Source organism: Panthera uncia (genome assembly GCF_023721935.1).
Source record: "Panthera uncia isolate 11264 chromosome D3 unlocalized genomic scaffold, Puncia_PCG_1.0 HiC_scaffold_8, whole genome shotgun sequence".
In the NCBI taxonomy this organism is placed as follows: Eukaryota; Metazoa; Chordata; class Mammalia; order Carnivora; family Felidae; genus Panthera; species Panthera uncia.
Genome location: NW_026057586.1, coordinates 37,068,253 through 37,094,636, shown reverse-complemented (window position 1 = coordinate 37,094,636; position 26,384 = coordinate 37,068,253). Strand labels below are relative to the sequence as shown.

Here is a 26,384-nt window from a genome sequence, read left to right as displayed (position 1 = left end):
GACAGGATCTGTGTCCCATTCATCCTTGTGTTCTCTGTGTCATTTGTTCCCTTTAACATAATTAGGACATTGATCTCTAGTTAATGTATGCTCCATAAATATGTGGATAAAAAGAGGATCAAACTGATAAAAGGGGCAGTTTCTGAAAATTAACAAAGACTGTTCAGATAGATTTAAAGGCTTAGTAGTTACCAGGAGGACAGATAATCTGCAAGAAGGAGAGCCCATTGGATCAGAGAGCTGCTGCAGGTAGATACATTGCAATAAAAGCATAATGGCTCATGACATTTTAATATGAAGAGATAGAGATAATAAATTTCATACAGTACTGAAAATCCATATCTGGTGCAACAGCAAAGCCTAATAAGAGAGATCTGTGGTAGAATTTCAGAGTCTGCTATATAACCTTGGGTGTTTAGCACACTGCCCATATAGAATCTTGATTCTCACCTTTCTTCCAGGGCATAGGGCTTCAAATATTCATTTGTGAGTTGGTTCTCCCCAGACTGGAACTAAACATTTGGTGATAACCTGATTTGGTGCTGCATTAGTCTCCCAGGGCTGCCATAACAAATTACCATGAACTTGGTGGCTTCAAATAATAATTTATTATTATCTCATGGTTCTGGAGATTAGAAGTCTGAAATCAAGGTGTTGGCAGGTCCATGCTCCCTCGGAAAGCTCTACAGAAGATTTCTTCTTTACTTCTTTCCAACTTCTCATGGGTGCCAGCAATACTGCATCGTTTCAATCTCTGCCTCTGTCATCACATGGACTTCTCTAAGTGTGGCTCCATGTCTCATCTCCTTTTAAAAAGCCACCAATCATTGGATTTAGGGCCCACCCTCATCCAGTCTGACCTCATCCTAACTAATTGCATCTGCCCCCAAAATGTACTTTTCTAAAGAAGGTCACATTCTGAGTTTCCAGGTAGACATGAATTCTGGGAGGACACTATTAACCCCATTACATGCCTTTGATAGCTACCAGTTTATTGAAATTCATCCTTTGCTGTCTGTAAACATGAAATGGACCTTTTAAATATTTTTCCTTTGCCAACAAGCATGTTATGAGTTGTCAGTGGGAGGCTCTGGAGAGACTTTGCAGGGGAAAGGGGCTTCCCTTCCTGGTTCTGGTGTGCTGACTCTACAGACTCAGCATGTAGCTCTCCTGGATCCAGCAGGAGATTGCCCTGGCAGCAATTTTCTCCTGCACCCTCATGGGCAGTTTCATAGCAGAGTACCTCTAGTGAGATAACCTCCCAGTAAATGACTTTTGCTTGCACTCTGGAGAAAAGACTTCCAGCAAGTTCCATTACCCTGGAACAATAGAGACATATCTGCTATGTGGTGAGCCATGGCCATGCAGTGTAGAGGAGACTTCTAATAATCAGGCTGATACTCCATGGATATAAATCAGTCTTTTAACCTAGTAATCCTGTGCTTGCTCGGTGAGCCGTAAAGTGGCCACAATGGCAGGGATGGAAGCTATGCATGGGGTTCAAAAATGTGGACTTCCCCTACCCAGTGCTGACCTGTCTAACATTACTGCTGAGTACTTAATCTGTCAACCAAAGAGACCAACAGGAGGCCCCTCATATGGCACCACTTCCCGTGGGGACCAACCAGCCACCTGGTGGCAGACTGATTACACTGGGCCTCTTTTTTCATAGAGGAGGCAGAGAGACATCCTCACTGAATATACATGTTTTCTGAATATGGATTTGCCTTCTCTTAACATAATCCTTCAGCCAGGCATACCATCTGTGTACTTGCGGAAGTATTTATGGAATGCTTTATCCATCGTCTTGGTATTCTGCACAGCATTGCCTCTTATCTAGGAGCTCATTCCTCAGCAAAGGAAATACGGCATGGGGCTTATGCTTATGGAATCATCTGGTTTTACTCACATATTCCATCACCTAGGAGCAGATGGCCTAATTTAAAGTTGGAATGGCTCATTGAAGCCTCAGTGGTGGTGCCAATTGGGAGACAATACCCCAAAACAATGTGATTCTGTCTCACAGAATACAGTAGATGCTTTGAATCAGCAACTGTTATATAGTGTTTTCTCTCTCATAGCCAGAACACATGGATCTGGGCATCAAGGGGTAGAAGTGGGAGTGGCTGCTCTCACTCTTAAACTCAATAATCCATTTGCAGAATTATTCTTCCTGCCCCAGAAACCTTGAGCAATGCCGTTATGGAAGTCAGTCTCCAAGGGAGGAATGCTTCCACTAGCAGACACAATGGTTCAATTGAATTGGAAAGTGAGAATGCCTCCTGGACATTTTAGACTTCTTAGGCCATTGAACCAACTGGAAAAAAAAAAAAAAGTCACTCTAGGTGAGGTGCGTAAACTTGAGTTGCTGTACAATGCAGATAAGAAGGACTATGAAGCCAAAAGAGTTGCCTGGAGGTGCCTACGAGTGAAGGTTTGGATCACTCCAGCTGAATTTCTGGCTGAGGATGGGGGAAATGTGGACTGGGTAGCGGAAGAAGGAAGATGGAGATATCATTGACAGCCTCACAGCAAATCACGGAAACCGTGACAGTAATAGCTTTGTATATTTCCTGTTTGTTTATTATATATGTTGTTTATTTTATGTGCCAACCATTTTCTTCTATTTCCTTCCCATTGCTATTTTATGTATGTATAGGGGAAAGCTAACTTCACAATTTATTCATTAGGTAACAGAATTTGAGGAGTGGGACGCTGCCAGAATTTGAGGAGTAATTAAGATTATCAGTGATGGATACATTGACTGTTGGGACTGTGCTCTCCATATTTTGAGGAAAAGGTAAGAACTTTACCTTTACAACTACTAGATAGTTGTATTTTGTCACAAGAAAAATTGGAATTGTGTTATTGATGTACAAAAGTTCAAAAATGTATGGAAGGGTGCACATGGAAGCTGAATAGCGAGAGGGCTAGCCTCATTTGTATCACTGCTTTTGCTTGAGCTGTTCTTTCAAATTTGAGACATGCCTTATTTTCACCATGAAGTTTCTTCCAAATACCTTACCCTATAGTGATTTTCCCCTCTCATGTCCCTGAAGAACTTGACTACATCACACATTTAGCACCTAATTATACTCTGAATGTAATTTTCATCTAATTATTTGATGTATTATACTGCCTTTCCACCAGTTCCAGCCCTCTAGATCCTGAGCTCTTTTAGGACTGTGTCTCTCTCCCTTTTTTTTTTTTTCATTATCCATCAAAAACACACGTATGAATATGCATTCAACGATTACCTCTTAATTAAATAGCTGTCCTTCCTCACTTGCTGCACTGGTTAATGTGCTTCTTGCTCCAAATTCAGTTTCAGTTAATATTGTGTTTCCCAACCTCCTTTGACTGAAGAGTACTTTTTAAGTTTATTTGTTTTTGAGAGAGACAGAGACAGTGTGAGCAGGGAAGAGACAGAGAGAGAGAATCCCAAGCAGGCTTCACGCTGTCAGCACAGAGCCTAATGTGGGGCTCGAACTCACGAAACCATGAGATCATGACCTGAGCCGAAACCAAGAGTCAGAAGCTTAACTGACTAAGCCACCTAGGTGCCCCAACTAGAGGGTACTTTTGACATTCATATGCAATTTCTCAAAACCACTTGGGAATTAAACAAAATTTCATCCTGGGTGGCCCAGTCCGTTGAGTGTCTGACTTTGGCTCAGGTCATGATCTCATGGTTTGTGAATCTGAGCCCCACTTCAGATCTTCTGTTGCCCCTCTCTGCCCCTCCCCCACTTGCACTTTCTCAAAAATAAATACGCATTAAAATTTTTTCATCAGTTTTTGTTTGACATGTAGCAATGACTTATGTAAAATATTTTATCATTACATATTTTATCATTACATTCTTTAAAAGATATACTCTATAACATTTGTAATTGGACTTTTTCCCATTACTTAAAAATAATTATGTAAAAAGAATTAAAATGACATACTGTAGTTCTTCAAAAAATTAAAAATATTGTATGATCCAGTAATTCCACTTCCATGTATAATCTTAGAAGAATTGAAAACAGAGTCCTAAAGAGATATTTGTACACCCATGGTCATAGAAGCATTATTTACAATAACTGGAAGGTGAAAGCCAAACAAGTGTTTACTGAGAGATGAAGGGATAAACAAAGTGGCGTTTGACATGCAATGGAATATCATTCTGACACATGCTGTGACATGAATGAATCTTGAGGCTATTATGCTAAGTGAAATAGGTCAGTCACAAAAAGACAAACACTATGTAATTCCATGTATATGATTGGAATCAACAGAGTAGTGAAATTCAAAGAGATAGAAAATAGAATGGAGGTTGCCAGGGGAGGGGGAATAGGGAGCTGTTGTTTAATGGGTACAGTTTCAGTTTTGCAAGATGGAAAGAATTCTGGAGATTGTTTGCACAACAACATGAGTATCAACTGTACACTGAATAGTTAAGATGGCAAATTTTATGTTGTGCATATATTACCATAATTTTTAAAAATCCAACAGTGTATAAAATGAAATTTTTAGAGAATATTATTTAGAAACCAGTAAAAGAATACTGACAGAAATTAAAGATAACCTAAATAAATGGAGTGATATCCTGTGTTCATGGGTTAGAAGACCTGATATTGTGAAATGACAATTTTTTCTAAAATTATCTGTAGATTCATTGCAACCCCAGTAAAAATTGCAGCACTTTTTCTGGAAATTAAAAAACTGATACTAAGGTTTGTATGGAAATGCAAAGAGTTAAGAGGAGCCAAAACACTCTTAAAGGAGAAGAATGAGGTGGTAGGGTTTGCCCTGTTGGCTCCCAAGTTGCATTAAAAGTGTGCAGTAACTAAAACAGTGTAGTATTAGTGTAGGGATAGTAAACATATCAGTGGAAGAGATTAAAGGTTCCAGGAATAGATTCCCTCATACATGGTTATTTGATGGTTGACATGAACAGTGCTGCGGAATAGTGGGTGAAAGATGGTCTTTTATAAATGCTGTTGACTCAATAAAGTATCTATATAGAAAAAGTAGATAAAAATTTAATCCTTACCTTACACCATATACAAAAATAATTTCCAAGTCAATCGTAGACCTAATTGTGAAAAGCAAAACAATAAAGATTTTGGGATGCAATATAGGAAAGCATCTTCAAGGTATTAGAATAGGGAGTGATTTTAAAAACAGGACACTAAAAGCACTAGTCCCAAAGGGAAAAATTATAAACTGGAGTTATAAAAATTCTGAACTTCTATTCATCAAAAGACCAAAAAGGCAAGACCAAAAAGGATGATTATTGCTGTACAAAAAATGAGAGGGTAAATAATCTCATTTGAGCGGTAACACTGAAGATAGCTCCAATAATTTTTTTTCCTTCCTTCCTTCTTTCCTTTCTTTTTAAGGAAGCTCTGTGCCTAACATAGGGCTTGTAGTCATGATTGTGAGAGCACAAGTCACATGCTCCACCAACTGAGCCAACCAGGTGCGCTGCTCTAATGATTTTTAAAAGTAGTATTGTTGGAGGTTCCAGATTTAAAAAAAAAAAAAATTGAAAGGACCTTACTACAGTGTCAGTAGAGAGTTTGAGCATTAGTTTTGATAAGTACTTAGAAAACTAGCAAATAGAAAATGAAGCAGCATTATGATTTTGCAGGAGCAAAAATGCACAAGGATGTTACCAGAAAGAACATATAATTATACAATACTTCCTGGTTCATCTTCAAACAGTATTTATGAAATCAAAATCATAATACGGTAAAGATGATTCATTAATATCGTATTGTAACTCTATTTAGATATAATGTAGTTATGTTTAAATATAGAGTAATAGTACGTTAAAGTTAAACATAGAATAACATATTTATATTTAAATATATTTTTATTCATTAGCTCTGTATTGTAACTATTTAGAAAAGGAGGAGGTGATAAGGGAAAGAAGTAAATCCGTCTTCCCAAGTGGTGATATAGTGTTCTTTGCTCTCTTCTCCACAAGAGGGCACAAGGTGAATAAGATTTTCAACTCCATTGTTTCATTGGTGGCTTTTGGCTGTTACCAGCCAAGCACCATGTACTTCCGTTTTGGTATTGTGTTCATACTGCTATTGTTAATATCTAAGCAACCATCTTTGAGTCCTGGGCGCTGTTAAAGGGATGTCCAGACAAATAAGGCGTGATTCAAAGCATTCACAATCTGATGGGGTCACAGAGGGGAAAAGAACAGTACATTTGGAGGGCATGCTAAGGGCCCAAGGAGTCCCACAGACCATGAGTTGGGGGTGCTTCTCTGAAGAGGTTGGAATGGTGGGGTGGGGGTGGGGCAATGTCAGTGATGCATTTGGATGAGGCAGTGGGGATGGGATAGCCTGCACATGGAGAGATCACCTGGGAGCGCTGAGGGCCATGGGAATGCAGGAAATAGTACACTAGAAGACTTGGGGGTGGGGCTGAAAGGTTTCACCACCAAGACTCTGCCTGCAAACTCTGGGCAGAGTCAGGTCTGTTCTCCCTTCTGTGCCCCTTGCAGCCTGCTATGTTCCCTTAAGGCCCCATGACTTCCACACACATACCCTGCCCTGCCAACCCCCATGGCTGTCTTTGGGTGTACGTCACCCTCTCACAGAGGCCATTTCCTTGTCCAGGGCCCTTTCCTCTTAGAGACTGGAGCTTTCCTTCAGGCCTCTCCTGCTCATCTGAAAGTTTGCTCTCATATATCAAACCTAGGCTAACTTATGCAGGACCTCTAAGCTCTTGTGACCTCTGACATGGTTGTTGTTCTTCTTAGCCTATTTCCTTCCTTGAGACTCCCTGGTCTCTTACTCTCTCCTCTCCCACCACCAGCATTGTCCTCCTTCTTTCCCCATGGTATGACATCTGTCACCTGGTTAGCTCACCTCTCTCAAGGCCTGGAAACAGGCTGACTCCCAGGATCCACGAGGTTCTCTTGAATATGGCTGACACTGTTTCCACATCTCCATTTTTCCTTTTGTGGCCTCTGCACGCCCTACTTTTGGGATCTCAATTGAATTCAAGCAATGGCTCTGCTCCTGAACTCTGGACTTGAGAAGTAGAAAAGGCATGTAACTACCCTTTCAGGTGTTCCTAGGAGAGGATTTTTTTTTTTTTAATTTTTTTATTTTTTTTATTTTTTTTTATTTTTTAATATATGAAATTTACTGTCAAATTGGTTTCCATACAACACCCAGTGCTCATCCCAAAAGGTGCCCTCCTCAATACCCATCACCCACCCTGCCCTCCCTCCCACCCCCCATCAACCCTCAGTTTGTTCTCAGTTTTTAACAGTCTCTTATGCTTTGGCTCTCTCCCACTCTAACCTCTTTTTTTTTTCTTTCCTTCCCCTCCCCCATGGGTTTCTGTTAAGTTTCTCAGGATCCACATAAGAGTGAAACCATATGGTATCTGTCTTTCTCTGTATGGCTTATTTCACTTAGCATCACACTCTCCAGTTCCATCCATGTTGCTACAAAAGGCCATATTTCATTTTTTCTCATTGCCACGTAGTATTCCATTGTGTATATAAACCACAATTTCTTTATCCATTCATCAGTTGATGGACATTTAGGCTCTTTCCATAATTTGGCTATTGTTGAGAGTGCCGCTATAAACATTGGGGTACAGGTGCCCCTATGCATCAGTACTCCTGTATCCCTTGGATAAATTCCTAGCAGTGCTATTGCTGGGTCATAGGGTAGGTCTATTTTTAATTTTCTGAAGAACCTCCACACTGCTTTCCAGAGCGGCTGCACCAATTTGCATTCCCACCAACAGTGCAAGAGGGTTCCTGTTTCTCCACATCCTCCCTAGGAGAGGATTTTTAACTGAGCTTGTCTTCCGTGCAGTATAATGGTGTCATGGAAATCACACCAAACTAGGGATCATAATGCACAGGCTGTCCTCCTGGTGCTGTCCTTCCTGGCCAGGGCACCTGGGGCAAGTGAATTTACCTCTTGGAGTCTCAGTTTCCTAGCCTGTAAAATGAAGGCAATGGTGAGGCAACGGTAATTAGCTCATAGGAATATCCTGAGAAATAAATGAGGTAATAAATGAAGTAGTATTTCCTAAGTGTCTACCCTAAAAAATGTAGCTGTTATTGTTACTACTATTATTTCTTCCTCTGTGAAAGTCAAGGGAAGACTGAATGATCTCCAAGAGGCTCCTTCTAAGTTGGTCAAATATGACTTGCCATATGTGCTGATCATGTTTTATAACTCAGTCCTTATAGCTTCTCTGATCTCCTTTCCTTCTCTGGCAGCTCCCACCTCATCCCAGTCCTTAGAACACCTCTGTAAACATCTCTTTGTGCTAAATTTCTCTCTGTTTGAAAGAGTGAGTTGTTTCAGTGCTAAGTGCAGTGGCTTCACCATCTGGGGAGTCAGCCCCAGGCACCTGGGGCACACAGACCAAACCGGAGGACTCATTACCATTTCTGCTCACATTTGAGTTTCTAGGTATGAAAATGGGCCAAAAGATGCCATATTGGTTGCCGTGACAAACCACCTGTTGTATACAAATGTTTTTATTTCTATCCTGGAGCAAAATCTCATACAGCCTGCAACGGGGGCAGCTTTTCTGGGCCTGAGGAAGGGCTGAACCTTCAGTGATGTGTTAAACTGATCCGGTTGCCCAGTCCTCTTTAGGACATGTCTGGTTTTTGGCTTTTGCTGACTTCCTGCTGCAGAAAAACAGCAGCCGTGAGCAACAATAGCAGCCACAAGTAAACTGGTTGTTCACTGCACGTGCAGTCAAGCATGGCAGGATTTGAAAGTGGAGCTAGAGTTGGCCCAGGTCAGGCTGAACGATGGGTGCTGCTTTCCCAAATGATGGTCAAGACTACTTACAAAGGAGGTTTCCAAAAATTGGTTCTGTGATGCCAGCTAACCTCTTTCTTTTTTTCAATATATTAAATTTATTGTCAAATTGGTTTCCATACAACACCCAGTGCTTATCACCAGCTAACCTCTTATCTCTGGCCTAGAAAAGAGGTTTAAGAGCTGCTGGTGGTGCTGGCCTCAGCCTATGTTGTGGAAGAAGGAATCAGGGGGGCTGCATGGGAGGGGCCTGTGCTCCCACAGTTTGTAGGAGCACAGGGAATATGGATTTTCCAAGGATCAGGCTTGGGTCACTCAAGTGAGAAAGCTGGCATGGGATTATTTGATATCCCAACCAAGAAGGCTGCCTGACGAGCAGGACCCCACAGCAGAGTAAGGTCGGAGACTCCATCAGACACATAAAGGTTGAGGAACGGGTCTTGAGTGACTGGCCGGGAAAAGATCCCCAGACAGTGTGGAATCTCTAAAAACCCCACAAAATTACCTCAGGGAGGAAAGCGCTTGTTTCATGGGGACAGCTGATGACAGATCATCAATGGAATTCCAAGTCGTGTGAGAGCTTTCCTGCCCTACTTTCGCCTCCACCCTGGGTGGGGTCAAAAACCAAGGCAAAGGGTGGAGTGAAAGTCATGAAAGAGGTTGGAGAGAAAAGAAGAATCTATCAGGATTTTCCCCTGCAGGTGACCTGGCAGAGGAGGTAAAACCCAGCCCAAACATGAAGTTTAAAGTTTATTATTATTATTATTATTATTATTATTACCACCACACTTTAATGATTCTGCAGTGACTAGAGAGCCTTTTGTTACTCTTAGGAGTTTCCCAAGTGTCTCTCCACAGGGCACGGAAGAACCAACCCCACCGTAGGGGAAAAGAGTGATACTCTCTGACCCCCATTTCCATGAAGCCTGTTTGCTCCACAGAAAGGCCAGGCTGGCATTGGATGCCAGAGTTAGGAGTCCATGGAGTGGCCATAAGGAGTGGCAGCAGCTCTGGGCTTTATTCTCTTGTCGGATCCTGCCCCCAAGAGTGTTCCTGTCCTACTCCTGGGAGCAGAGGGCTTTCACTTCTCCCAGAAGCAGTGGATCTCACCCAGAAAAGCTTCAAATGGGATGGGGGAGTAAAGGAGAAGGGGGAAGATGTGAAATAGGCTGTTCAGAGGAAGGGGATGTGAACTTGTCTAAGGAGTATGGTGAGCTTGGCTGGCAGGACTGGTGCTCATTTGAGATCTGTGGAAGAACTTTCCCAGCTGTGACACCACTGTCTCTGTTACCTGCTCCTCAGGTCTGATGGCTGAATGGTTCTGGTTAACCGGCACTGGGGTAGAGAAAAGCTGCAAGGTGATGAAGGATAGCGGAAGGCAAGTGGTGATGTGCTAGACCACAGATTGTCCAAGCCAGATGAGGAAGATAATGAAACATTGGCCCTGCACTCCGTGTCCTGTGGGTCCAAGTATTGGAGCTGGGATTTTGCAGAGTGGGAACCACAGGAGATGATGGCTTTTGAAGGTGGTACATTCACTTGTGAAAATAAGATCTGGGGTTAAGCTGTGGGCATTGGTAGCGAGCTGTTCTGGAGGGAGTGGATGGTTGTGGAGATAATGAAGGACTGAGAAGCCAGAGTTTGGTGTTTCATCCTTGGTATGGAAGGACAGCAGAAGGGTGGAGAGGACTGGGTCAGTCAGTCAGGGGCTAAAGTCACTGCATAATAAGGAGATGAGTAGAAATCAGCCACAAGGAGAGTCATATGTGATAGAGTCTTCAGGGCATGAACATTTAGGGAGCTCCACTGCAAGGGAGGGGAAATAGATTGGAAACAGATCTGGATGGTTGGAGTGACTGGAAGTCTGCAGTTTTATCCAGCTAATAAGCTCTAGTCCTTTCACCACACACACACACACACACACACACACACACACACACACACAGGCTCAGCTGAGCTGACCAGGGTCTGGAGCAGACTGGTCTAGAACAAACTGACCTTACCCCCTACCCCCATCACTGATGCCCTCCAAGGGGTCTTAAGACAGGATGTGCTGCAGAGGGAGTGAGGCAGGTATGGCCTGGCATGGTTTCCCTCAACCCTTCTGCCCTCCATCCTTCATTTGAGGTAGACAATTATTTGCCTGGTGCAGGGGCTGGCAAAGTGCCACATCAGTGCTCTCCAAGTGGCTCTTCATAGCTGGTGGGTGGCTGAGGCTGGCAATTAGACATAATCATGTTTGATAGGTCCTGGTGTTTGAACCAGCAGCCATAGAAGGATAATGTCCTCCATCATTTCTCTGTATGACATACGCGTGTATAAAGCAAGCTGGAACAAATGCATCCGAATGGCTCATTCCCCCCAGGGAGGGGAGTTTCAACACATAAATCATACTTCTCTTAGAACTTTGAGACAATGAAGCCTTATTCAGTGCTCTAGCTTGATATACTGCTCTGTGCTTGCCTGAAATATCAGATGTTATAATTTGTTTGTGGGAATGCATTGCCTTTCATATTTTACATTTCCCCTATTCTGGATCCACAGTGATACTGACTTGTCGGTGTTTAGGTGCCACACCTGGAAGCAGCAGCCATGTCATTAACATCCCCATTCTCTTCCAACTAACCTAATTCTCTTCCCTAGCAATCTGCTCAGGGTCTAGTCCAAGGCCTGGCACACACCCCCGGTCTACAGAGTCTTCATTCTTCACTCCCATCCCTCCATCAAGGTTGAGGTCCTCAAAGCCACAGGAGCCCATGAGTTCTACTGGAAGAAGAGAAGGGGCTGGGACAAAGCCTACAGGACCATCACCAAAACCGAGAAGGAACACAAAGAGGGGCAGAAAGCAAGTGGAGGGGTGAAAGAGAAGCGGGGGAAGAGAAGGGTATGGGTCTGCAGTGTCAGACACTGCCCATGTAAGCAGGACAAGACCTAAAGGGCAATTGCAGGAGCTGGTGAGAGATGCTCAGGGAGGCTTGGGGTGGGGTAGAGAAGCCAGATCACAATCAGGCTAGGTGTGAAGAAACAGAAGAGGCAAGTGCAGACAGTTCTTTCAACAACTCTGGCTGAGAAAGCGTGGGGAGAAACGGGGCAATAAGTGCAGGGAAGGTGTCTTTATGATGGGTGAGGTTTGAGCAGTGACGAAAAGCCTGCTTTGTGTTTAAATGCTCCTTAGTTGTAGCATGTTAAGGCCAAGATGGTAACGAGTCAGTCATTGGGAGGGACACTGACGGAGTTCCACCTCTGATAAGACTGTTATCACACCTGATGACATGTATATCATAGGGCCAGTGGTTCTTAGCGAAAGTCCCACTCTAGGATCGTCTGGGCTGGCGAGTGTCCAGTATCTGATTATTTGCAAGCACTACAGGTAGATGGCAAAAAAAAAAAAAAAAAAAAAAGTATAAATAAATAACAAGGAAAGAGGAGAAAATAACTCAGAAAAATCTTCATGTAACTGAAAATTACTTCTTTTTAAAATTTTTTTAAAAGTTTATTCATCTTGTGAGAGAGAAAGCACAGGAGGAGCAGGGAGAGAGAAAGACAGAGAATCCCAAGCAGCGTGGAGCCCAATGTGGAGCTCAAACCCATGAACAATGAGATAGTGACCTGAGTAGAAATCAAGAGTCCGATGCTCAACCAACTGAGCCCCTCTTTTGTTTTAATTTTAAAAGGTTTGATTTTTAATTTTTTACAATATATTATAAATATCTATCCTTATAAATAGCAAGTGCTCAATAAAATTATTTTAAAAGGCTGCTTTATGTATTCTGTACTATAAATATATCATAATTTATTTAACAAACCTCTATTATCATACATTTAGTTTGTGTTTTATTTTGTTATCAATATATATCTCTACATCTATTCCCATATCTGTTTTTAAACTTTTTTTAATGAAAAATTACTGGCAAACACAAAAGTAGAGAGTAGGGTGGCAAGTTACCACTTATCCATCATCCAGTTTCAATAATTATCAAAATATTGACTTTTTAAAAAATGTTTATTTCTTTTTGAGAGAGAGAGAGAGAGAGAGCAAGCAGGGGACGAGCAGACAGAGGAGTACAGAGGACCTATAGTGGGCCCTGCACTGTCTACAGCCAGCCTAACGTGGGGCTTGAACTCAACGAACCATGAGATCGTGACCTGAGCCAAAGTCGGATGCTCAACCGACTAAGCCACCCAAGCACCCCAAAAATTACTTCTAAAAGTCTACCAACACCAAAAGTTAACTATATTGGATTTAAAAACAAGTATCAACCCCCCCAGAGCTCTGAAGAGGCTTGCGTAGAGCCCAAGTGTTCTATGGATATCCTAGGGGAATGATCCCAATTTTAGGAGATAGGCAAGCTATAGTTAGAGTGTATCTGATGACTAGAGACACCTAGTCATAAACACATAAACACATGCATCAGTCCCAGGGAAAAAGAGGGTGTGGAGGTTGGCACTTGCTGGTTATAGGCAAAAGAGGTTAACTTGGAAAAAAGTGGGTCTATTTTATTGCACTATAAGTTATCAGAGAATGATTTCAGGATGGCGAATGTCTTGGTAAAAATGTGATCAAATGACATCATGCCTCAAAAATCAAACAAACAAACAAACAAACAAACTAAAATTAAGGGGCACCAGGGTGGTTCAGTTGGTTGAGTGTCCAACTCATGATGTCAGCTCAGGTCATGATCTCATGGTTCATGAGATTAAGCCCTGCATCAGTCTGTGCACTGACCTTGCAGAGTTGGCTTGGGATTCTCTCTCTCTCTCTCTCTCTCTCTCTCTGCCCCTTCCCTGCTCTCTCTCTCTCTTAAAATAAATAAACTTTTTAAAAAGGCGCAACTAAAATTTAATTAATTAATTAAAATTAAAATTGAATAGAATGAGTAACTGATAAACTGAAGCACATAAATTGTGTTTTAAAAGGGCAGAATTCTGCCCCTCACCAAGGTGGAGTAACAAGAGACTGCATTTGTCCTCCTACCTGAAACAGCCAAAAAAAGAACAATGAACAAACTATACAAAACAATTGTTTTGAAGAGATTGGACCTCAGGCGACCAATGACAACGTTCCCTGAGATAAGGGAAACAGATAACTATTCTAAGCTTATTTGAGAGTTTTCAGGTGACAGTACAGAGAAGGGGACCCAAGCAAAGTAAGACCCAGCTACCTGCTGCCTCCAAGAAACCTACTTAACATAAAGACATAAACAGAGGCAGAAAGCAAATTGGTAGTTTCCAGGGGGGGACTAGGAGAAGTAGGAAGTGACTACTTAACAGGTACAGGGTTTTCTTTGGGGGTGATGAAAATATTTGAGAACTAAATAGAGGTAGTGATAACACAACATTGTGAGTGTACTAAATGCCACTGAATTGCACACTTTAACGTGGTTATCTTGATGTTACGTGGATTTTACCTGGAAAACAAAACAAAACAAAACAAAACTGACCAGGCACACAAGAAAACAAAACAATATAAATGATAATTAGCAGAAACCAGACACCCATAGGAGATCTAGAGAATGAAGTGATAAAACTCAGACTTTAAGATAATTGTGCTTGCTGCATTCATTGAGAGATGAAAGATGTGATAGTACTTTGATAGAGAAATATAAACTACAAAAAAGAAACTGAAGGGAAATTCTAGAATGGTATGTACAGCAATCAAAATTAATAACTCAGTGGATGATGGGTTTAATAGCAGAATAGACAGCTGAAGAGAAAACTAATAAATAGATGGATTAGAAGACAATATTCAGAATACAGTATTGAGAGATGAAACAATGAAAAAAAAAATCAAAGATAAGAGACAAGGAAGTTGCAGAATGGAATCCTGTAAGAAGAGGAGAGGATGATTGGGACAGAAGTTTTTGAAGAGTTAATGGTTAAGAATTTTTAAAAATTGATTCAAGATATTGAGCCATACATTTATTTATAGTTGACTTCCAAGCAGAACAGTGGAATCTGGAAGACAATGAATGATTATATTCAAAATGCTGAAGGGAAATATCAGCCAATAAATGGTGTAGACATCAAGTGCTCTAGCAGTTCATAAGTGGGACACTTACTTAGGACAAGAGGGATCTGAAAGAATCACAAGAGATGGGTAGAGATTGAACAGGCCACAACAGGCATTAGCAAGGGATGTTTTCTAGGCAGGTGGTTAGCAAATCTCAAGGACTCCTGGTAGAACAGTGAGTCAGTCTGGGTGAAGCTGAGCTCCCATTACTAGGGATGGGATGGAAATTGAGAATGGAAAGGGTCAGTAGGAGCAAGATGGTGAATGATCTCATTCTACAAGTGATAGGAAATAGTGAAGGTGTTTTTGTGGCATCCTGCCTTGTTTCTTGGTAGCATGCTACTGCTAAAAGTCTTTTCCACATTTTCCTGATACTACCCATTAGGTATAAATCATACTGTCTCTTGCTACTTTACTATGAGTGAAATGAAATTTAGATAAGTACCAGCTTCAACCTGCAGTGTATTTTCATTCCCTTGAGAGAAAATATTATTTATTACCATTTTTAGAGAATCCAATTGCAAAGAATCTTATTTCCTCTTTGATTTGTTCCTCTGGAGCTAGAGTAGGATAGTAAAGTAGGGAGTGAAGGGAAAATAAAGCTCCCCTTCAAAGTTGTTTCCATATGACTGACTTTTTGAATTACTGTCTCTCTTTCTAAGCACCATACTTTCAGTCCTAACCTTTCTCTTTTTGTCTTCGTAAGGGCAGAGATACTCCTTATAAACCTATACTGTCTTAACCAGTCAATGTAAGCCCTATTTTGCTTTGTGTTTTCCTCACCTCTGGGTGCCACTCCCATTTGTCCCCCTCCTCCAGAGTCCAACTCTGATATGATACCATATGACCTAGCAATCCCACTTCTGGGTATATATCCTAAGGAATTAAAATCAAGATCTTGTAGAGGTATCTGCACTCCCATGTTCGCTGCTGCACTATTCACAATAGCCAAGATATGGGAACAACCTAAGTGTCCATCACCACATGAATGGTTAAAGAAGATATGATAGATATGGGTATAGGTATAGGAATATGTACAGATATATCCACAATAGAATGTTATTCAGCTGTGAAAAAGAAGGAAATTCTGCCATTTGTGACAACATGGATCAATCTTGAGAACATGCTCAGTGAAAAAAATCAGAGAAAAACAAATACTGTATGATATCACTTATATGTAGAATCTAAAAATGTCAAACTCAGAGAAAGAGTAGAGTGTTAGTTACCAGTGGTGGTTGGAGGGTGGGGGAAGTGGGGAGGTACTGGATAAAATACAAATTTCCAGTTATAAGATTAACAATTTGGGGATCTAATAAACTGCATGGTGATTATAGCTGTTAACACTGTATCATACACTTGAATGTTGCTAAGAGAGCGGATCTTCAATGTGCTCACACACAAAAATGTTATCTATGTGATGGATGAAGGTGGTAGCTAAGAGTATGGTGGTAATCATTTTGTGACATGTAACTATATCAAATCAACACATTGTAAACCTTAAACTTATGCAATATTGTCAATTTATCACAATAAAGCTGGAGGGAAAAAAAGATCCCTCAACTTTAATTTACAGCCCTTTTGCTGCTTTTAAATCTCCACTATACATTTGGTACAGTGAGTGCTCTGCTTCTAGTTGCTGTTTGCAGTGTGTAACTTTCCAAGCAGGGTCTACACAGAGGGCTTGCAGGGTCACAGATACATCTGATAATGTCATTAGATAGTGTCAGATTGCTCTTGAGAATGGTTGCACCAGTCTTTTCCTCTCACCATCAAAGTATGAAGGTTTCATTTCCTGCAAGCTTGCAAACGTTTGACATTATCCAACTTTCAAATTTCAGCCCATCAAATGAGTATAAAGTGATGCCTCATTCTTTCATTACTGCGGTAGAACATATACTTATTAGTCATTCGTATACTTATTAGCCATTTGGGTTTGCCTTATTTATATCCTTTGCCAGTTTTCTAATGAGTACCCTATCTTTTTTTGTGTTCTGCAAGATTTCCATGTATAGAGTAGTGCTGTCTAGTGGAACTTTATGAGATGATGGGAATGTGGTCTACTTGTGCTGTCCAATGTGGTAGGCACTAGCCATGTATGGCTACTGAGTTCTTGAAATGTGACTAGTGTAACCAAGGAATTGGATGTTCAATTTTACTTAATTTTAATATAAATGTAACTAGGCTCACATAATAGTTTTGAGGTTCATCCATATTGTAGCATGAATCAGTAGTAGTCTGTTCCTTTTTATTGCTGAGTAGTATTCCACTGTGGGGATAGACCACAATTTGTTTATCCATTCACCCACTGGTGGACATTTGTTTTCAGTTTGGGGCTATTACAAATAAAGCTGCTATGAACATTTGTATAAAAGTTTAATTTGCCTTACTTTTGTAGTTGCTTAAGTGGAGAGCTGACAATTGATTTGAGACCTTGCTTCTTTTCTAACACAGGTGTTTGGTGCTGCTATATACTCCTGTAGCAGGATCCCTCAAATTATAATATGTCATGCTTTCATTTTTATTATCTTCAAAATACTTTATAATTTTTTGTTTGATTTCTTTTGGATTCATGGGTTAATTAGAAGTGTGTTATTCAGTTATTACATATGTGAGGTTTTCAGAGATACTTGTTATTGATTCTAACATAATTGCTAAGTTATAGGCAACATGTAGTTGGGTCTTGCTTTTTATCCACACAATCTGAGCATTTCCATTTTATGTGATTATTGGTGTGGTTATGTTTATTTGTCATCTTGATATTTGTTTTCTATTTGTCTAATTTGTTTTGTTCCTTTTCCCTTTCTCTGCTTTATTGGTATTGATTGAGGACTTTTTATGATTCCATCTTATCTCATTTGTTGCCTTACTAACTATAATTGTTATATTATTTTCACACTTGCTTTAGGGTCTATAGTATACATCTTCAAAATTTTTTTTAATGTTTATTTATTTTTGAGAGAGAGAGAAAGAGAGAAACAGAATGCGAGCAGGGGAGGGACAGAGAGAGACACACACACAGAATCCAAAACAGGATCCAGGTTCCCAGCTGTCAGCACAGAGCCTGATGCGGGGCTCGAACCCACAGACCATGAGATCATGACCTGAGCCAAAGCCAGATGCTTAACCAATTGAGTCATCCAGGTGCCCCTATATATACATCTTTAATGTATCAAGTGCTGTTATACTACCTCATGTGTATTATAAGAACCTTAAAACAGTATACTTCCATCTTTCCCCTCTAGGCATTTGTGCTATTGTGGTCTTATATTTTACTTCTAAACCTCACAATATATGGTTCTTATTTTTGCTTAAACAGTCAATTATAATGTGACTTTAAAAAGTTTAAAGTTCTTTATATTTACCCATGCAGCTACTGTTTCTGATGTTCTCCCTTCTTTTGAGTAAATTCAGTTCTCTATCTAATATTGTCCTTCTGCCTGAAGGACTTCCTTAAATGTTTCTTCAGAACAGGTCACTGATGATGGATTTTTTCCAGTTTCTGTTTGTCTGAAAAAGGCTTTATTTTGCCTCCTTTTTTGAGAGGCATTTCTGTCGAGTGAAGAATTTGAGGTTGATAGATTTCCCCTGTTGCCAAACTGTCTTCTAGCATCGTTTTTTTTCCAATTATACATCTGCTGTCTTTCTTTTTTTCTATGTAACGTACCTTTTATTTTCCCCTCCAACTACTTTTAAGATTTTCCTTTTATCATTTGAAAATTTGAAAAATTTGCTTATTATATATACCGTGGTATAATTTCTTCTTCCCCTTCTTCCTCTACTTCTCCCTCTTCCTTTTCTTCCTCTTCTTCTTCCTCCCCGTCTTTCTCTTCTTTTTTGTGCCTGGGTTCCATTAAGTTTCTTACAACTGTAGATCTATAATTTTCATCAAATTTAGAAATTTTTGGCCATCATTTTTTACAGATTTTTTTTCTTTCCATCCCCTTTATTCTCTCTTCTTCAGGAGCTCCAGTTGTGTGTACAGTTGACCACTTGTCATTATTCCACAGTTCATTGATGCTCTATTCATTTCTTTTACTCTTGTACTCTTGGTGTCTTATTTTGGATAGTTTGTATCTTCAACTTCATGAATCTTCTCTAATAATCTAGTAGTTCATTTAGGGTTTATATTATACATCTTTAACTTATTACAATCTACCTTCAAGTGATATATCACTTCACTTATAGTATTGGAAACTTACAATACTTTACTTACATTTCTCCCCTCCTAGAATTTATATCATCCATATTATACATTTGTTATAAACACCACAATGCAATGTTATTACTTGTTTTAAGCCCTCAATTGTTTTTATTTTTATTTTTTTTAATTTTTTTTTCAACGTTTATTGATTTTTGGGACAGAGAGAGACAGAGCATGAACGGGGGAGGGACAGAGAGAGAGGGAGACACAGAATCGGAAACAGGCTCCAGGGACAGAGCATGAACGGGGGAGGGACAGAGAGAGAGGGAGACACAGAATCGGAAACAGGCTCCAGGCTCTGAGCCATCAGCCCAGAGCCTGACGCGGGGCTCGAACTCACGGACCATGAGATCGTGACCTGGCTGAAGTCGGACGCTTAACCGACTGCGCCACCCAGGCGCCCCGTGCCCTCAATTGTTTTTAAAGGGACTTAAATAATAAGAAAAAATATACTTACCTATGTAGTTACCATTTCTGGTGCTTTTCATTTCTTTGTGTAGATCCAGATTTATTTCTGTCTTCATTTTGTATTGCAGTTTTGTTGATGATGAAGAATTCTTTCAGTTTTTGCATGTCTGAAAACGTCTTTATTTTGCCTTTATTTTTTTTTTATTTTTATTTTTTTAAATTTTTTTTTTTCAACGTTTTTTATTTATTTTTGGGACAGAGAGAGACAGAGCATGAACGGGGGAGGGGCAGAGAGAGAGGGAGACACAGAATCGGAAACAGGCTCCAGGCTCCGAGCCATCAGCCCAGAGCCTGACGCGGGGCTCGAACTCACGGACCGCGAGATCGTGACCTGGCTGAAGTCGGACGCTTAACCGACTGCGCCACCCAGGCGCCCCTTGCCTTTATTTTTTAAAAGATATTTTCATTGGGTGTACAATTTAAGGTAGACAGTTTCTGCTTTCAGTACTTAAAAAAAATTTTTTAAATCTTTATTTATTTTTGAGAGAGACAGACAGACAGAGCATGAGTGGGGGAGGGGCAGAGAGAGAGGGAGACACAGAATCCAAAGCAGGCTCTAGGCTCTGAGCTGTCAGCACAGAGCCCGACATGGGGCTTAAACTCACAGACCAGGAGATTATGACCTGAGCCGAAGTCGGATGCTGAACTGACTGAGCCACCAGGTGCCTCCCTGCTCTCAGTGCTTTTAAGGTATTGCTCCATATCTTCTTGCTTACATTGTTTCCAGGGAGAAGTCTTGTTCTTACCTTTGTCTCTCTGTACACAGCACCTCCCCAACCTCTTGCCCAACTGCCTTTAAGATTTTCTCATCACTGTTTTTAAAAATTATTTTGTGACTTGGTATAGTTTTCTTCGTGTTTCTTAGGCTTGGGATTCATTGAATTCCCTGGGTCTTTGTAGTTAGTGTTTGCAAAATATTAGGAAAAATTTTAGCCATGAAATCAAATATTTTTGACCTCCCATTCTTCTCTTCTGTGTACCTTTATATATATGTTAGGCTGCATGAAGTTGTCCTGCATTCACTGGTGCTCTTTTTTTTTTTTTTTCTTTTCTTTTCTTCTGCTAAGTCTATCTGCCATTAATACCATCCAGTGCATTTTCATTTCAGACATGTTGGTTTTCATTTCTAGAAGTTTGATTTAGGTACTTTTTAATATATGTCTCGTATTTCTATTTAAAATTTTGAACATATACAGTTTTTTTATAGAATACAGTTATAGTAATTGTTTTAATGACTTTGCTTTATCCTAACAGCTGTGACAGCTGTTGGTTGTTTGGTTGGTTGGTTGGTTTCGACTGATTGATTATTGTTTTTATTGCGAATTGTATTTTCCTGCTTCTTTTCATTGCCTGGTGACCTTTGTTTTAATACCAGACATTGTGAATTTTACCTTGTTGAGTGCTGGGTGTTCTGTTAAGATTCTTAAATTTTGTTCTGGGAGGTAGTTAAGTTTTTTAGAAAAAGCCTGATCTTTTCAAGTCTTTTTTATGATTCTAGTGGGTCCAGAGTGGTGCTTAGTCTAGGGCTAATTACTTCCCATTACTGAGGCATGGCTTTTCTGGGTATTCTACTCAGTTGTCTGTGAATTATGAGTTTTTCCAGTCTGGCTGGTGGGAACAGGCACTGTTCCCAGCTTGCTGTCAGTGCCAGCCACTGTTCTCCAGGCGTCTCAGATAGGTTTGTTCCCTTAGTCTTAAGTAGCTCCTCTCCTCCTGTGCTGGAAAATACTTTTCTGCTAAATTCTCAAGGGTAACCCTCTCAGGTCTCTGGGATTCTCGCTCTGTCCTAAGCACTTTAGCCACCTTGGGCTCCCTCTGACTCTCAGCTGTGACTCCTTGACTCAGGGAGACTGCCAGTCTCTGCCTGGGTTCCCTCTCCCTATGCTGCAGCCTAGAAATTCTTAGGGCAGTAAGCTGGACAACGAGAGCTCATGTTGTTTTGTTCTTGTCTCTCAGGTTAATGTTTATTGTTGCCTGATGTCCAGTATCTTTAAACCTGTTGTTTCATATATTGTTTTGGTTTGTTCGTTTATTTGAGGCAGGAGTGTAAAATCCTGTTTTACATTCCTGTTCATCTGCCTTGAGTGAAAGCAAACGTCCTTTCCTTTATTTCTTAATTTGAGATTCTAAATAGTCTCCATAAATGTCATGGCTGTTTTTGAATTATTTCTTTGACAGTTTTCTTCCTTCTATGTTTTCTGTTCTCTCTGAAATTTTTGTTATTTGGATGTTAAATCTCCTGGACTAATCCCCTAATATCTATGCCTTTTTAAATTGAAGTGTAGTTAACATACAATATTATTTTAGTTTCAAGTATACAACATAGTGACATGACAGTTACACGCATTATAAAATGCTCACCATGATGGGTAGTTACCATCTGGGACCATACAAAGTTATTACAGTATTAATTGACTTTTTTTCCCTATGCTGTACTTTTTATCCCTGTGACTTATTTATTTTATAATGGGAGGTTTGTGCCTCTTAATCCCCTTCACCTACTCCCCACCCCTGCCAGTTTGTTCTCTGTTTATGAGTCTGTTTCTGTTTTTGTTTATTTGTTTTGTTTTTTAGATTCCACATATAAGTGAAATCATGTTACTTGTTTTTCTCTGTTTGACTTATTTCACTTAGCATAATACCTTCTAGGTCCTTCTATGTTGTCATGAATGGCAAGATTTTTCCTTTTTATGGCTGAGTAATATTCCATTGCATATATATGCCACAACTTCTTTATCCATACATCTATTAATGGACATATAGTTTACTTATGTATCTTGGATATTGTAAATAATGCTGCAATGATCATGGGGGTACATATGTCTCTTTGAATTGGTGTTTTTGTTTCCTTTGGATAAATACCCATAAGTGAGGGGTGCCTGGCTGGCTCAGTCAAGTAGAACATGTGACTCTTGATCTCGGGGTCATGAGTTTCAGCCCCACATTGGGAATAGAGGTTACTTAAATAAGTAAATAAATAAATCTTAAAAAAATACTCATAAGTGGAATTGCTGCATTGTATTTCTATTTTTTATTTTTTGAGGAACTTCCATACTCTTTTCCATAGTGGCTGCCCCAGTTTACATTCCCATAGACAGTGCACAAGGGTTCCTTCCACATACTTGTCAACACTTGTTATTTCTTGTCTTTATAATACTAGCCATTATAACTGATGTCAGTTGATATCTCATTGTAGTTTTTATTTTTATAGTTGATACACAATGTTCCATTAGTTTCAGTTGTACAACATAGAGATTTGACAAGTCTACGTTACGCTACATCAACTACACGTGTAGCTACCATCTATCACCATACAGTGCTATTGCAATACCATTGATTATGTTCTCTTGCTGTACCTTTTCTCCCTGTGACTGATTCATTCTGTAACTGGAGGCCTGTATCTCCCCTTCCCCCTCACTCATTTTGCCCATCCCCTACCCCCTAGCTACCATCAGCTCTTCATATTTATGGGTCTGTTTCTGCTGTTTGTTCCTTTGCTTTTTAGATTGCACATGTAAGTGAAATAATATAGTATTTCTCTTTCTCTGTCTGACTTACTTCACTTAGCATAATACCCTCTAGGCCCATCCATGTTGTCTCAACTGGAAGAATTTCATCCTTTTTTTATGGCTGGGTGATATTCCTCTGTGTGTGTGTGTGTGTGTGTGTGTGTGTGTGTGTATCACATCTTCTTTATGAATGGTCGTCTATCGATGGACACTTAGGTTGCCTCCATATCTTGGCTATTGTAAATAATGCTATGATAAACGTGGGTGTATATGTCTTTTCGAATTAGTGTTTTAATTTTCTTTGGATAAATACCCCGTAGTGTAATTACTGGATTGGATGATAGTTCTATTTTTAACTTTTTGAAGACCCTTCATACTCTTCCATAATAACTACACCAGTTTGCATTCCTCCCAATAGTACACAAAGCTGCCTTTTTCACCACATCCTTGCCAACACTTGTTTCTTGTGTTTTTGATATTAGCCATTATGACGGGTGTAAGGTAATATCTCATTGTAGTTTTGATTTGCATTTCCCTGATCATTAGTTGTGGTAAGCATCTTGTGTCTGTTGGCCATCTATATGTCTTTTTTGGAAAATGTTTATTCAGGTCCTCTTCCCATTTTTTAATCATATTGTTTGTTTTTTTGGTGTTGTCTTATATTCTTTATATATTCCAGATATTAATTCCTTATTGGATATATCATTTGCAAATATCTTCTTCCATTTAGTAGGTTGCCTTTTTGTTTTGCTGGTTTTCTTTGCTGTATAAAAAGCCTTTTAGTTTAATGTAGTCCCAATTGTTTATTTTTGCTTTTGTTTCCCTTACCTGAAGAGAAAGATCCAGAAAAATGTTGCTAAGACCAATGTCTAAGGTTTACTGCCTATGTTGTCTTTTAGGAGTTTTATGGTTTCAAGTCTTACATTTAGGTCTTTGATCCATTTTGAGTTTATTTTTGGGTATAGCGTAGGAAAGTTATTCAGTTTCATTTTTTTGCATGTAGCTGTTCAGTTTGCCCATTATATCCCATTTATTTCCCACTTATTTCCAATTTATTGAAGAGACTGTCTTTTTCCCATTGTGTATTCTTGCCCCCTTTTACATAGATTAATTGGATTTATTTCTGGGCTATTTTGTTCCACTGATATATGTGTCTATCTTTGTTTCAGCACCAAACTATTTTGATTACAGTAGCTTTGTAGTATAGTTAGAAATCACTATTTTCTATTATTTGTTTCTCCTACTTTCTGTGTGTCTTTGTATCTTTCTGTGTATCTAAGTATCTGTCTCTTACTCTGCTTTCTTGGAGATTTCCTCAACTTTATCTTTTAAACCTTCCACTGAATTTTAAATTTGTGCTACCATATTTTAAATTTCCAAGATAAATTTTTTGAATGATTTCTTTTTTATAGATCCCTATTCTTATTTAATGGATGTAATATCTATCTAGCATATTGATTATATTAAAAAATTTTTTTAAATGTTTATTTAATTTTGAGAGAGACAGAGACAGAATGTGAGTGGGTTAGGAGCAGAGAGAGAGGGAGACACAGAATCTGAAGCAGGCTCCAGGCTCCGAGCTGTCAGCATAGAGCCTGACATGGGGCTCAAACTCACGAGCTGTGAGATCATGACCTGAGCCGAAATCGGTCGCTCAACTGACTGAGCCACCCAGGTGCCCCATATTAATTGTATTTTTAAATATTTTCTTTTGCTGTCTGTATTGTCTTTGTTTCCAGATTTCATTTCCTTAACTGCTTATTTGATTTCCAGATTTCATGTTAAAGGCTTTCTTCTATTTTTAGGTGATTTCTGTTTTCTCATTCATATTTAAGATGTGACATTTAAAGAAAATTGGAAGCTCTTGCCTATTTACACAATAGCAAACTTCATATTTACATAATAGTAAACTTTACCAAATTATGTAGTCACTCTTATATCCCTTATTCCAAAGTGCCTTCCTGTACTGATTTCTGTTTTTGCTAGAATTCTTACTCCCAATATTTCTCTCAAAAAGAGTTTTTTCTCTGGTAAACTCTGTGAACCTGTGCCTGAGGTTATCTTTATTTCATTTTTTGTCTGTTTGTTTGTTTTAGACAGAGAGAGAGAGAGAGAGAGAGCACACATGAGTGGGGGAGAGGGGCAGAGGGAGAGAGATAATCTCAAGCAGACTCCATGCTCAGCCCTAAGCCTCTCACTGGGCTAGAGCCCATGACCCTGGGATCATGACCTGAGCCAAAATCAAGAGTCGGATGCTCAACCGACTGAGCCACCCAGGTGCCCCCATTCTCACATTTAAATAATAATATAGCTGGATAAAAAATTGTAGTTCAAAGCTCTTTTTCTGCAATACTTTCAAAACCACCATGTCTATTCATTAAAAACAAACAAACAAACAAACACCATTCCATGACCCTTCATATCAGTAGTTGCTGTTGGCAAGTCTGATATCTGTCCAATTCTGGGCTGCATATAGGTTCTCTGTTTCACATGGAGTGCTATCTTTTCCTCTTTTGCAAATATCCTTAATGAAACCAGGACACCAGATCACTCTCTAGAGAAGGGTGATGGCTGTATGTAATTAAACCCTACATGCAGCTGAGGCTGTAATTCTCATCACAAGATCTGAAGAGCCAGCTACTCAGCACCCCACGTAATAGATTCTGGAAATGTCCAGCCACAGAATCATGGAAAATGCAAACTCTTTTATCAGTTCATTCTTGGAGAACTTATTATGAAGTATTAGAGTCTCAGTGGCAAAGCCAGTGCCGTGCCCACTCTAGGTCCAGGTATATCTGGGTTCTGTCTAGTTGGAATAAAGATGTGTGCCTTTGTATGCCTCTCCAAGGCTTCCACTCAGTTCTGCTTGCAGGGATGTGGCTTGGTACAGGAGGAGCACCAGCACAGTTGGGTCTTAGCGGCGAGATAATGTGCTTGCAGTATCTCTAGAACACGGTGATTCTGGCAGGAGTCTTTAGGAAAGAAGTGCTGACATAACACTATGCTGGACAGCGTGCAAATATATGTATATGTGTGTGTGTATACAAGCTCATTTTTCAGATGAAAAGATATGGTTCAGCCAAGATTTCTTTCTGTCTGAGGTAAATGTGAAGTTTTGCTTACCAAGCTCAGAGATTCCCATTCTTTTTTTTTTAATGTTCATTTTTGAGAGAGAGAGAGAGAGAGAGAGAGAGAGAAAGACAGCATGAGTGGGGGAGGGGCAGAGAGCGAGGGATACACAGAATCCGAAGCAGGCTCCAGGCTCTGAGCTGTCAGCACAGAGCCTGACACAGAGCCCAAACTCACAAGCTGTGAGATCATCTCAGGTGGCCCTAAGATTTCCATTCTTTATGAGATCTCCCAGGAAACCCACCCCACCCCTGCTA

At 40.0% G+C, this 26,384-nt stretch overlaps 1 long non-coding RNA gene across 3 annotated transcripts in view; it reads left to right on the top strand.

Annotated features, from left to right (window-relative positions):
* The window catches only part of LOC125914674 (uncharacterized), a 71,865-nt gene that overhangs the window by 8,092 nt on the left and 37,389 nt on the right, over positions 1-26,384 (top strand). For all 3 annotated transcript variants that reach the window (XR_007455386.1, XR_007455385.1, XR_007455384.1), the window contains one exon: positions 2,691-2,800. This is a non-coding gene — a long non-coding RNA (uncharacterized LOC125914674). The remainder of the gene's footprint in view (positions 1-2,690; positions 2,801-26,384) is intronic.